The 13,309-nt window shown below is 39.2% G+C and overlaps 1 pseudogene; it reads left to right on the top strand.

The window, feature by feature from the left end:
• LOC149039160 (enoyl-CoA hydratase, mitochondrial-like) overlaps positions 1-8,459 on the top strand; it is a 14,175-nt pseudogene extending 5,716 nt beyond the window's left edge.
• The last annotated feature ends 4,850 nt before the right edge of the window (positions 8,460-13,309 follow it).

Genomic DNA, 13,309 nt, shown 5'->3' with positions numbered 1-13,309 from the left:
TGCTGACTTCTCACTTACAGACATTTGGCGCAAAAACAACCCGCGCAAAGTAGCTTTCACCTGGTCTAATAAAGACCATACCCAGGCATCTAGAATTGACCGCTTTCTCGTCGCTAAAGGCTTAACCCTAGTAACGAAATGTAATATTCTTCCATGCGTATACGACCTATCCGATCATGACTTTGTAAAAATTGAACTAACGACTAACCCTTCTAATCACGGTCCTGGAATTTGGAAGTTCAACAGCTCTTTACTCTCAGATGTAGAATTTAAAAACATTATGTCAAAATCGATTAGCAACTTTAAGCTTAAAATCCCCGAATTCGCCTCCCTCCGCGAATGGTGGGATGCTCTAAAAATTGAAATCCGCAAAACAAGTATTTCATACTGTATCCGTAAACAGAGAACAGCAAATGCCACAAGAATCCTAATTACTAAGCAATTAACCCATGCTAAAAACGCTTTACATTCTAATCGCTTAAATAACCCAGGTGTAATTAGCGATTTGGAAAGCCAATTGTCCTCTCTGATCTCGAAAGAAGCCGAAGGAGCTAAAGTCCGCTCCCGAGCACAATGGTTCGAAGAAGGTGAGAAACCAACACGCTATTTCTTCCGTCTGGAGAAAAAACGAGCTGACATGAATAGTTTTGAATCTTTTTTTGACGAGAACGGTGTTCTCAGAAATTCTCAAAATGATCTTGAAAGAATTTTAACCAATTTCTACAAGAATTTATTCACCCAAGATCCTCTTGATATGCGAATTCAAACTGAAATAATTGACGGCCTCGAATTTTCACTGACTGATTATGAGCGCAATCTATGTGAAGGCCCTTTTTCTAATAAAGAATTACTTACTGCATTGGAAGGCCTTCAGACCGGCAAGTCACCTGGTTCTGATGGTCTCCCAACAGAATTTTACTCGTGTTTTTGGAACGATTTGAGCGAATCTCTCCTTTCTGTTTTGAACGAGGCCTTTCTTGCTGGCTCCCTCGCGGATAGCCAGTACGAGGGCCTCCTACGACTCATCCACAAAAAAGATGATCGACGCCTCGCAAAAAATTGGCGCCCAATTTCCTTGTTAAACACTGACTACAAGTTAGCATCTAAAATCATCACTGAGCGATTGAAAAAAGTCATGAACTCCATCGTGCATTCAGACCAAACGTGCGGCGTGGTCGGCCGCACTATCTTCTCAAATTTGGCCTTACTTCGTGATGCCCTCGACATGATTGACAAAACTAATGAACCGGGTATTCTCATTTCCTTAGATCAAGAAAAAGCTTTTGACCGAGTTGACCACGAATTCATGATGAGAGTATTGCGTAAATTTGGTTTCGGCCCCTCCTTTTGTGGGTGGGTCGAACTATTTTATTCTAAAGCCTTCTCTAGAATCATTGTTAATGGCTCCCTGTCCCCCCCCCTGTCCACTTAAGAAGAGGGGTGAGACAAGGATGCCCATTATCTCCTCTCCTTTATGTGCTAGTTTCAGAAGTATTATCAACGCAAATCCGTAATTGTAAAGATATTGAAGGTTTCCTGCTCCCCGGAGCAGGGGGCCTTCAATATAAAATATCCCAGTACGCTGACGATGCTACTTGCATCTTAAAATCCGAAAGATCTCTTTCTTCACTTCTCCGAGTCGTATCAAAATTTGAACAAGGATCTGGCGCTAAACTGAACACGTCCAAATCTGAAGCAATGTGGTTAGGAAAATGGCGAACTAGAATTGAATCTCCCTATGGCCTCAAATGGGTCACTAAAATGAGAGTGCTTGGTGTTTACTTATCAAACGGCCTCGTCAATGTCGACGACGACAATTGGCGGGCCAAATTAGACAAACTAAGTTCGGTTCTAAATCTTTGGAAACAAAGAGACCTGTCTTTTATCGGTAGGACCTTAATTGTAAATACTTTAGGCGCAAGCCGTTTATGGCACGTTGCTAAAGTCATCCCCCCACCCCGTTGGGTGCACGATAGCTTTAAGTCGATCATTTGGCCTTTTATCTGGAGAGGAAAGATGGAAAATGTTAGTCGCGATCGCTGTTGTGCGCCCCCATCATCCGGGGGCCTCAACGTCGTTAATTTTAAAGCTAAGTGCGCTAGCCTGCGCCTTTCTGTTTTTTCCAGTTTAAGAGATGACTTTGGCACATCCAAATGGCATTACCTAGCTCGATATTTTTTAGGACATAAGCTAACTATTCTAGATCCCCGTTTTTCTTTTCCCACCAATTCTGCTCCCTCTTCCTTCCTTCCTTCCAATTACTACCGCCTTTGTCTAGATAATTTCCGTACCTTGCATCAGAAAACTGGTGCCTTACCTGATTTACTCACCGGTAAGAATTTATATCTTTTGTTGCTTGACCCCGTCTGCGTTGCACCCCGGTGCTCCGGTTTTTGGGCGTCTGCTATGGACCGCCCCATCAATCGTTGGGCCTGGGTGTGGCGCAAGTCTCGCCTAAAGCTAATTGAAAACAAGAAGAACGATCTAATTTGGCTATTGATCCATAGAATGATCCGCGTAAGATATCTCCTAAGTCTTGGGGATACATCAATAATGACAAATGCGCAATCTGCGGAAAAACGGAAACTATTGAACACTGCTTCTTGGGATGTCCCAGAGTTGTGAAAGTCTGGGACCACTTCTCCCCCCTTTTCCGTGCTCTACTCGACTCCCCCTTCTCTATCTCCCCTACATCTATCTACTACCCTTTTTCCCTAGACAAATCTACCACCGCTATATCCTTATCTAACTTTCTCAAGGCAACCATCATATATTGGTGTTGGCTTGCCAGAAATAAAGCTACCTTCGAAGGTTCTCTTTTGAGCTCCAACGCGATTATAGACTTAATTAAGAAAGATGTCCAACTCAGAATTCTTAGTAACGACACTGATACCTTAAGGAATTTTTGGTCTTTTAAAAACGTACTTTGTTCGGTCGACGCTGGTAAGCCCATCTTCTTCCCCTCTCTTGCTCCCCCCTGAACCTTTGTATATAATAAAATTTGTTAAGTCTCGCCCATGAGGGGTGCTTACTCCGGGCTACAGGCCCGCGCGCTGTTTGCGCCCCACATGGTCTGAAATATCTCTTTGTAAATAGTAAATAGAAAACTTTTAAATAGAACTTTGTTACCTCTTACAGGTGGGCGCTTACTCCGGGCTGTTATAGCCCGTGCGCTGTTCGTGCCGCCTGTAAGAGAAAATATCATTAGTTAATTGAGACCTGTAATTACCTAAATAACTCATAATTTAATTCGAATACTTTAATCAATTAGAATTGTAAATAGATATCATTGACGAAATAAAACTGCCTGGTCTCCAGGCTTTTATATTTTAAAAAAAAAAAAAGTACTGTCTGCAGTTAGTTATATATATATATATATATATATATACATATATATACAAACTATAACTTTTTTTATCGTGTTCAGCGTTCAGAGCTTCACACAAGTCAAAAACTATATCATGCTTTTAGCAACGATAAACTCCTTTTCCTTCGGGTTTTCAGTCTACTCAAAACCCGATATCAGCAACGTCATGTGCCCCTTGAAAGAAAACGTTGCCGTTGTGGCGGACCAGGGTAGGTTATGTAAAGGCTCTTTTCATACCGCATGCAGTTTACAATTAGGAGACTAAAATAATCGTTTTATAATCATTTTATTAAATAATCATTTTTCCAGTTTTTAATTTAATCCTTACCCGTCTTACGCCTAACAACGGTAAGAATTCTCCATTTGACTACCTCAAGATAAAATAAGAATCTGAGATAAAAGGAATGATAAAAAATACAGATAACATGCATTATTTTACTCGACAGCAAACTTACAGTCTAGACAGTCAGAACTATTGCTAGGAAACGTGATAAAGTGATTCATTGCTTTAAGACGACGAAACTACAGCTAAAGGGTGCTTAGGAACTTCAAAAAAATTTTATAGTTAAAAACTACATAGTTACGAATAGTTTATAGTGAAAAACGCTGTGCTTTAAATAAAGAATTCTTACCATGGTTACGTGTGACCATGGTAAGAATTCTCCATTTTACTCCCGCAAGATAAAATGAGAATCTGAAACAAAAGGAATGACAAAAATACAGATAAAATGCATCATTTTGCTCAACAGCACATTTAAAGTCTAGAAAGTCAGAATCATAGCTAGGAAACGTAATAAAGCGATTCATTGTTTTAAGACGACGAAACTACTACTAAAGGGCGCCTAAAAACTATAGTATTGTGACGTAAGACCCAACATAGACTGTTCCATTTCTAGCTTGACTTGTTCATTTCACTTTTGTATTTTGGCGGTTACGGCGTAAACCAACTACTGTAACACTAAACCATTTTGGTTTGTACTAAACCTTATGTCGTCACGCTAAAGCATTTCACTTTACGGTGAGTAGATTGATGCGATACTGAGCCATTGCGGCCTACTATCAACCATTTGCCGATAGCTTTAGCCATTTCACACTACTCTAATTTGTGTCAAGTCACTGAACCAAAGTACAGCCAGCTGAACCGTTTGTCATTTCGACACTGAGTTGAGTAACTCTGTCAGCGACGACTGATCCTATCTCCGTTCCCTTTTAAAAGAGACCCCCCCCCCCCCGCGCAAGACCCGCTCACCCCTCCCACCCGTCTTTCCAAGCGAAAATTGGTGACCTATTCCTTACTTCTGCTCGGCGCTTCTCAGAGAATGTAAAGTTTATGTTCTCTTGCCTTTCCTTATAACTTTTCCATTTTCTTAATTTGAGATTGAAGGATGCTATGGATCCTACAAAGATTTCCAAAATCAAAAGCTATCTAACGATCACGTGAAAGGAACTACTTTTGGAATAAGACCTATGTGGGGTGTTTTTTTTTCTAAGTTTGATCCTCTCCTCGTTCCAAATGATTTTTCTTCCCTCTTCCGATGATGAAATGCCAGTAGTCTCAGTTATTGGTGAAATCACCAGCTCAGTGCCCAGATTGTCCAATAATCAAGAGATTTTTTTGTTGCTGTCATTGTGTTATTAAGGGTGGCAAACAAAGTTTGTCTTTTTTGTTGTTGCTTAATTTAAGTATGTTGTACAATACTTTCTTCACAGCTTGGAGGAGGATGTGAACTAGCCATGATATGTGATATCATTTATGCTTAAAAAAAAGCTAAGTTTGGTCAACCAGAGATTTTGCTTGGAACTCTTCCAGGTATGGCACACATATAAATCACCCATAGAAACAACTTTATCAGTTTGCACAATAAGAAAATATATTCCAAAGACCTTGATTAAAATATTAGAGAACAGAATAAGCTACAGGATAGCAGATGAAGAAAATGAAAATGAGATCTTATTCTTTCCAAGATTTTATTTTATACTTCTCAAGAGTATTAGTCATTAGCCCTTTACACCCAAACATCAGTCTGCAAGTTCTCTATACTTTTCTCCATACGTTTCCTAATGTGCTGATGAGGAGAATTTGTTTAACAATCAAGAGTTTATTTGATTGATGATCATTTCCTTTATTCTCGTGACTTTAATGTGTGATTAAAGGCTGATATTGTAAGGAGAAACTAGATGTTAGTCACTCTTTGGGGTCAAAGAGTGAAAATTTGCTTTAACTTAAAAAAAAGTGATCTGATTTGAAGAAGTAAAGACTTGTAATCAGGAAAGATCATAGGAGTAAGATGGCTTTCAGTTTTATGAAATGAATATTTTTTTGTTCTAGACTCTCTTATATTGCTGCTTTTATGTTCTTTAACCCTTTAACTCCCATGAGTGACCAAGACAGAATTTCTCTTTACACTATCAATACAAAATTAACCAGATAAGTGGTGAGAATAAAGAAAAATTTCAATTTGGGGATAATTAGTTGATCTAATATTAAATTCTTTAAACTAAAACTATAAGAATTGTATGGTTGACAATAAGTAGAATTACAAATTTGATCTGGGAGTTAAAGGGTTAACTGTGTCAAGCGTAAGATTGTGCTTAAAGCTGCAATTAACTCGAAGATTTCTTTCATTTTTTAGGTGCCGGTGGTACACAGCGACTTCCAAGAGCTGTTGGGAAGTCTCTGGCTATGGAAATGGTACTAACAGGAGATCCTATTTCAGCAGAAGATGCACAGAAATCAGGTCCATGTTCCTTTTAACTAAGCTCCTATTTTTGACCAGTTGTTCATCATTACCTCTTTACCTTACAAAATTGATCAACATGCAACTTCTCCCTGTAATATTCATACATCAACCAGCAAACGGGTAGTGAGAATATTAAAACTTATCAGTTCAAAGTTGTAATTTTGATCTAACATCAAACTCTCGTAAAAAGGAAATGTGTAGCAGCTAGAGGGGAAAATTAACAATCAGATCTTGGGGGTTAAAGGGTCAAGGAGGAAGGTACTTAGCATCGTAAGTCTTCCCGGTGGCACTAGGAAATTCTCACACAAATTATTGAGAAATGTGTACAGTACTTCCACATCATCAAGGACTACAACGGAGACACACTGTTTTATGCTAAACACTTGTGTAAGCCTGCAAAATTTGAGTTAAAGTCGTAGATTTTTCCCCTCTGTTTGTTAGCATTTCTGCGAAACGACCGTTCACTTCCGAAGATGTCCGCACATTTCCGGAGACGTTTTTTAGAGTTTACGTAAACTTGTATGTCTTCAGTACTCTCCTCTCTTATCAAAAGCTCTCGGCAAAAGCTATTTGCGCCAACCTTTCTCTTCGTTTTGATTCAAGTACATTTGCTCTATATACTTTTTTCAAAAAGTCGCAGTTGAGGCCGCGTTACCTCAAATTGTTCAGTTAGCTTAAAGGATTAAACTGTGAACTTGGGGCATGCCTCCTGTGATAAAACTGGTGCACGCTCATTCTTTAGATGTTTTTTTACCCAGATTCAAATTCAAATTACAGAATTAAACAGTTTTCCTATTTTTTATTAGGCCTGGTTAGTAAAGTCTTCCCCGCAGAAGAGCTCGTAGATGAAGCTATCAAGACAGCTGCTAAAATATCATCCTTGTCGAAGATCGCTGTACAGATCCCCAAAGAAGCTGTCAACACAGGTATTGCCCTGGCAGTTGTAACCGTCCCATGGCTGTTTCCTGCCATGAATTATACTTCGATTATTCGAAGGATTTTATGTCTACTGCAATCGGCCTTAATCTTGTCCATCGCTAGTCGTTTCTTGTTGGTTTAGTAGTTAATCTCAAAACAGTTATCTTTTCTATTTGACTGTTTTATTGCAAGACCGTTTTTTTCCAGTGACCGAAATAGCTCAAAACGTCATGACGTACTTCCCTTCACAAGCGTCAAATTGATTGTTTCTAAGCCATCATTTTAACTGAAACAAACTGAGAAAATGAGGTCGATTTTTGGTAAAGGTAAACAGAAAAGAACTTGAACTCGCGTAGGGTTTTGTTGTCTCGGGATATAAATCATCATGACTGACCTGCTTGAGTCCAAAAGTTTAACAGTTTACAAGAAATCTACTGTCGTTGCATTCCTTTTGAGAGTTCCTTAGACTGTTGAATTTCCCAAATTTATTTTTGTTTAGGCGTCAGAAATCCTTTTTTGCCTCCTTTAATTATTAGGCTATGAGATGTCACTAGCAGAAGGACTGCATTTTGAGAAAAGAATGTGTCACTCAACATTTTCAACAGTAATTAGATCTTATAAGTTAATATTGATCGGCGTTTACACTTGAAAGAAGACGGCAATTGCAATACAAAGTGGTAAACCCACTCAACCATTTCCCAAAAACACATTACCTATTCTCTCTGATTTAGAGCAATCCACTGAATGCTTCACGTCTTCTGCGCAACCGAAGTAAGTTCAATTTAAAACATGAAAATGTTCCTCTGTTCCCACCTAAAGCGTAGCTCCATCTTTCTGCATGTAAACTACACACACCACCCACAATTCCTCTATTCACTCTGACGAAGGGCTAACGCTAGGAACGTCAGCTTTAGAAACTCTTTACGGTGGCCACTTTGCATTATCAACGCTTTTGATAAAAATGATATTTGTGATACCCCACCCGCCGGAGCACCACAGTTTCTTTAGAAACTTACCCATAAATTCGATTGTTACCATGGTGATGAATAACAGTGTGATGAATTTGTAAGGACTTACGATGAAACTTTCCCGAAGGAAAATGTTCTCCTTTTCTTTCATTTCGCAGGACGATCGAAAGGAAGGGATGACAGCTTTTGTAGAGAAACGAAAAGCCGAATTCACGGACAATTAGTATCTGTTTCTTTTCTGAAAGTCGTAGCCTGCGAGAACTTTGGATTGTTGTGTGGGAATGTTAAGGCAGGTGAAAGAATAGTGAAAGCTTATGTAAAATTGTGTCAAGGGCAATGAAAACACTTAGCATGAATTTTTACTAAAAAAAAAACTTAACTAGCGAAATTGATAGAAAAAAATTTAAATAAATAAAGTAAAATCATAGCCATTTTTCGTTCGTTCGCTTACCTGTCGAACGGATACCGCGGGGTATACATTGGGACCGGGGCGAGTATAGATTTAAGTTCTGGTCAGTTCGATGTGTTAATTAAGAATCGAGCCAGGAATAAGACGCTCTAAATGACGACACTCTCAATGACGGCTCTTCAGTAAACTTTCTGGAAAATTAATCCAAGGCATACCAAGTTTTTTTTACTTGTTTCCTCACTCTTCACTTTTCTTTCGTTTTGATTCAAATTCTTGGAAGAAAAGGATTTTATTTGCTGTAATGCACCTTGTAAAAACAAGCCTGAAAGGTCAATGTCTGTGTGATTACTTTTTTTTCCATCCAGGTTTCCCAGCTAGCTTCGACCTTTTGTGCTAGGCATGGTTTTTCTCAATAGCTTTCCGCCACGTCAAATAGGGCGTTGAAATTTTCTTGACTTTTCGTGAATTTTTTTCGAACTGCAAAGTGTTCTTTTCTTCTTCCCCTGGAATCTTTGTATTCACGCGCGTTGCACGTGACTCGACCTACTAGCCAATTTCCTTAGCACAAGATCAACCTTATATTAAGAAGAAAGCAGTTATGAAAATTTAATCGTTTTCTCTCAACTCAAATAAGTTTTCTGATTGAAGGAGAACATTTCGCGAGCAGTGAAAAAATACAAACTACACCAACTTTCTAGGGTGAACAAAATTCACTAAGCCCCAAGGGAAACAACGACTCGAACTTTCGACTCTCACGTGATAAGTTCGTGCACCGTGAAGCTGCAGCGAATGTGAGTGCCAATGCGTAAAAAAAAAAAAATCTAGCAGTCATTTTCGATTTGGGAGGTATGACAAAACACTTTTGAAAATTAAAATCAAAGTGATTGGTTCCACGGGAAACAGTGAGAATTGCTTTCCATTGGCCCGCAGTGGAAACAAAATTCATTGTTTACCTTGGAGTCAGTTAGCCGCTTAATTTATCAACATTGCCAGGTGTCTGCATTAAAATTGTCAGTAAGCGAAAGTAAACACCATTAGTAGGGTAGCTAGAGTGCAAAAGATGAGAAAATAATTAGAGCATCGAAAGAAATATATATTTCTTAGCATATTGGCTTCGGTTATTAGATTTAACTAACACGGGTGCAAAACAGGAACACACAAAAATATGTGTGGTACAACAGATATACCAACACACTGTGACTCATAAACATACAAGTTAGAATGTGAGAAGGAATTCTGTCAGTTTCATCACTGAAGAAAGCTTTTAATCTTGAAATTACATCCTGTAGCTCTTTTTCATTGGGCGAATTTAGCTTTGTTTAGTGGGAAAAAGTTGTTTTGTATCCTGAATGCGACTAATTGATACTCATAAAAAAAAACGGGTAGAGAAGAAAAGAAATCCAGATAATAAAAAAAATTCGAGTAATTTAGGTTTGTTTCTATTAAAGTTAAATGCCCCCATGCTTTACTCAAATGTAAAGAAACGCTAACCCCAAGTCGTGATCAGTACTTCGTGCAAAGCTGACTGATGCATAATTTATGTATGGGTTCTCGAGCTGTTTCTATTTATTTTTTTAATTATTGTCTCAAGTTTCATTAAAATTGTGTGAAAAGTTGATAAAAGAGTTTTTCAATACAAAAATACGAGAGGAATGGAAAGAAACTGGAGGTCAGAATATACTGGTTTCAAGGAGTAACCAAGTCATTCAATTTGGAGAAAATTGCTTAATTTAAACTTCAGAAGAACATTGCTCTCTAACTTTGACAACAACATAAATCTTAAATGGTCAGCCGCTTCGATAAATATGTTTGAGTGAGAAGTATAAATACAAAAGACCTTTCCTACCGCATAAACGTGAGAAGAAAAGTCGAGGAAAAGTAAGAAAAGGAAGGTGAGTGTGAGTGAGAAACTCGATGTATTTACTTACTATCGGGTGAGTAACTTGCGCAAGCCAGTGGACAAGAATTAATCCTCAGCAGGGAAGATTCCTTTATAAGACTTGGTAGTTTAAAAAGCGCTCGTATTCTTTCGCTGAGTCAGACAAAGTGTAATTAGCAAAATCCTAAATTCACAATCAAAACTATTTGTTGCATCTAAGAAGGGAGAAGGGCAACATTTGTCATCTGTTTTTCTTTCTTTCTCAAATTACAGGATGAGAGGGCTTCTAGTTGGTTTCTATTTCTGTCCCGTTCTGTTGAGTGGTGTTGCTTTGTTTCTTGTGGCTTTCAGTTCGTCTTTGCACACTGACTTGAGCAGGGACGAGGTTTTCGAGCGACTAGAAGGTAACACGTGAATGTGTTATATCTCCCAACACAGCGATATTTTGTTCCGATGGGATGTGAGTGTTTCAAGTGTCATGGGCGAAAACTGGGATCGGATGACACAGATTTTGATCCCCCCCCCCCCAATAAGGCTCTGTGACATTCTTACAATCCCCCCTATTGGTAGTAAGTCTCCATTCTTCCCCTTTTATACTCTGTTGCCACAGTAGTTCGCCCTGGAAAAAAATATGACATCGCCCCAAAATTGGGTAAAAACAACAGGAACTTTCTACGTGCATTTCTCATAACTCTCAGGGCTTCTTCATATTTTCACCTTTGTACGATATCAAGAGTCAAGATGACCTCTTAAGACAGGGTAATTAACTACGCACAAACTGTATTATGAAAGTATCCAAAATAAACTGAGTGATCTGAACATGAAACACGATTGTGTTGTTTTTCAAGGATTTGAGCTAATTGGTCACATCACCAAGACATTATATGCTGATGAAATAAGCTGTGGATTGAGTTGCCTTCGAGATGAAAACTGCCGATCTTACAACAGCAAATCCGATGCTAGTGATTTAAAGAAGGAATGTCAACTGAGTAATCAAACCAAAAATTCAAGTCCGGAAAACCTGAGGTGTAACCCACGTTCTACTTATTATGGAAGAGGTACTGTTGAGTAAAGTGCTTAACATTATGGAAAAGTTAGAGGAGGTGGGAGGGTATGGTGGGTCGGAGTATTTTGGTTGTCACAATAAAGTTTTCCTGATCCCTCCATAACGTTCCGAATTATTCTATCGATCTTCCTCATTGGCCGCCGATTTTCTTTAGTCCCACCTTTAAACTCTGTTAGCGACCACTGATCCCCTCTCCATTCCCTTTGAAAACATTAATATCCCCCCCAAGACTCTGCCACTCCTCCCACCTCCTCTTTCCATGGCCAAGTCAAAAATGGTGACCTATTTCTTACTTCTGATTAGCGCTTTTCAGAGCTCTCTCATGTCACGTGTACATCCATGTATAATCTTTCCCGAGAGAATATGAAGTTAAAAATCTCTTGCTTTTCCTTATAATGACAAGTTTTCCATTTTCTTAGTTTGAATTGAAAGATGCTATGGATCCTACAAAATTTCCAAAATCAAAAGCTATCTAATAATTACGCGAAAGGAACTACTTATGGAATAAGACCTCTGTGGCGTGTTTTGTTTCTTAGTTTGATCCTCTCCTCGTTCCAAATGATTATTCTTCCCTTTTCCTATGCAGGTAAACGAGGTTGGGATTCTGCTCATCCGGCCTTCTCCTGTAAAGAAATTCTGGACTCTGGACACTCCAAAGGTAAACGAGGTTGGGATTCTGCTCAACTAGCCTTTTCCTGTAAAGAAATTCTGGACTCTGGACACTCAAAAGGAGACGGGGAGTATTGGATCGACTCTGAGAAGAGTGGAAACCCTTTGAAGGTCTATTGTGACATGTCAAGATATGGTGGTAAGAGAATGAATTGTTTTTTTGAGACACGAGAACTTCAACAGGAGTATATTTGACTTGGTGCTGTTGTTATTGGAACGTTCTGGTCTTGGCTATTCTTGCTTTCTCTACCAAGATCCTTCTTGTGTTTTGAATCAAAACTACAGCAGAATTCTCGAAAGTGATTGGTTATCATCAGCCAGCCGATTTGAACACTAATAGGACAGTGTACCTGTCATATTTGTAATTGAACAGTGCAATAGGACCGTTGAAGGGAGAGTTAACGCGTCATGCCTGTGTGAGTGTACAGAACGCGTCATGTGCGCGCTGTTGTCTCGCATTTCGCCGAGTAAACTGTTGTTTTTCGTTTTTATGAAAACGTATAACCGATAGTTTCTTTCTCAATTTTTGACTAATTGGTAACAGGCCTTCTTGTCGTCCAATTCTGTCTGTAATGATACGAGTGATTAGCAAATCGGACTCCCGCTTTGCAGTCGTAAGATTCTGTAAATCACTCGTATGATTAGAGACCGAATTGGACTCCACTCGGTCCTGTTACCATTTAATATGTCCAAAATTTTAGTTACCTGGATGTCACCAGATAATTTAGGTTTGTTTTATTTTAGGAGGTTGGCTTCTGGTGTCAAATGTTGAGTTAGGAACTCCTTCTCCTAAGGTGTCAGTTGAGACATCATACCATGGAATAGGTAAGTCACACATGGTTCTGCAGAAAAGTGCCATGAAAGAGCCCAGAGGACACTTGTCCTTCACTCAGCTGAGATTCCACTGCCGCAAGAAACAGGGACGCACATTCCACGTGGTCACAGCTTCCAACAGTTCAGGTGAAGCTGTGGTCCAGTACTTCAGTGGTGAGACAGATGAGCAACCGGACGCCTGTGGTTCGTTTGTGAGATTGACGTGGGATGACAATTCCAAGTTAGCTGGCATTTGCAAAGATTGGGGACTAGTAAGTGGAAAGTACTTTGTTGGAAAGTGGGGACATGGTGAAGATCAAAACAGGCTATACCGCTTTCCCGTCTTCATAAGAAACAAGTATCATCTTAGGGTCCGACTGCATAACGTTGACGACCTCAAAAAAATGGAATGTGATGATGGCACCGGTACCAATGATGACACAAACGGCGATTTCTGGAAAGTCTTTGTTCGTTAGTTG

Source organism: Pocillopora damicornis, chromosome 10 (genome assembly GCF_964200805.1).
Source record: "Pocillopora damicornis chromosome 10, jaPocDami1.2, whole genome shotgun sequence".
Lineage (NCBI taxonomy): Eukaryota > Metazoa > Cnidaria > Anthozoa > Scleractinia > Pocilloporidae > Pocillopora > Pocillopora damicornis.
Note: the sequence above shows the minus strand (reverse complement) of the source record. Positions and strands in the feature narration are given on the sequence as shown.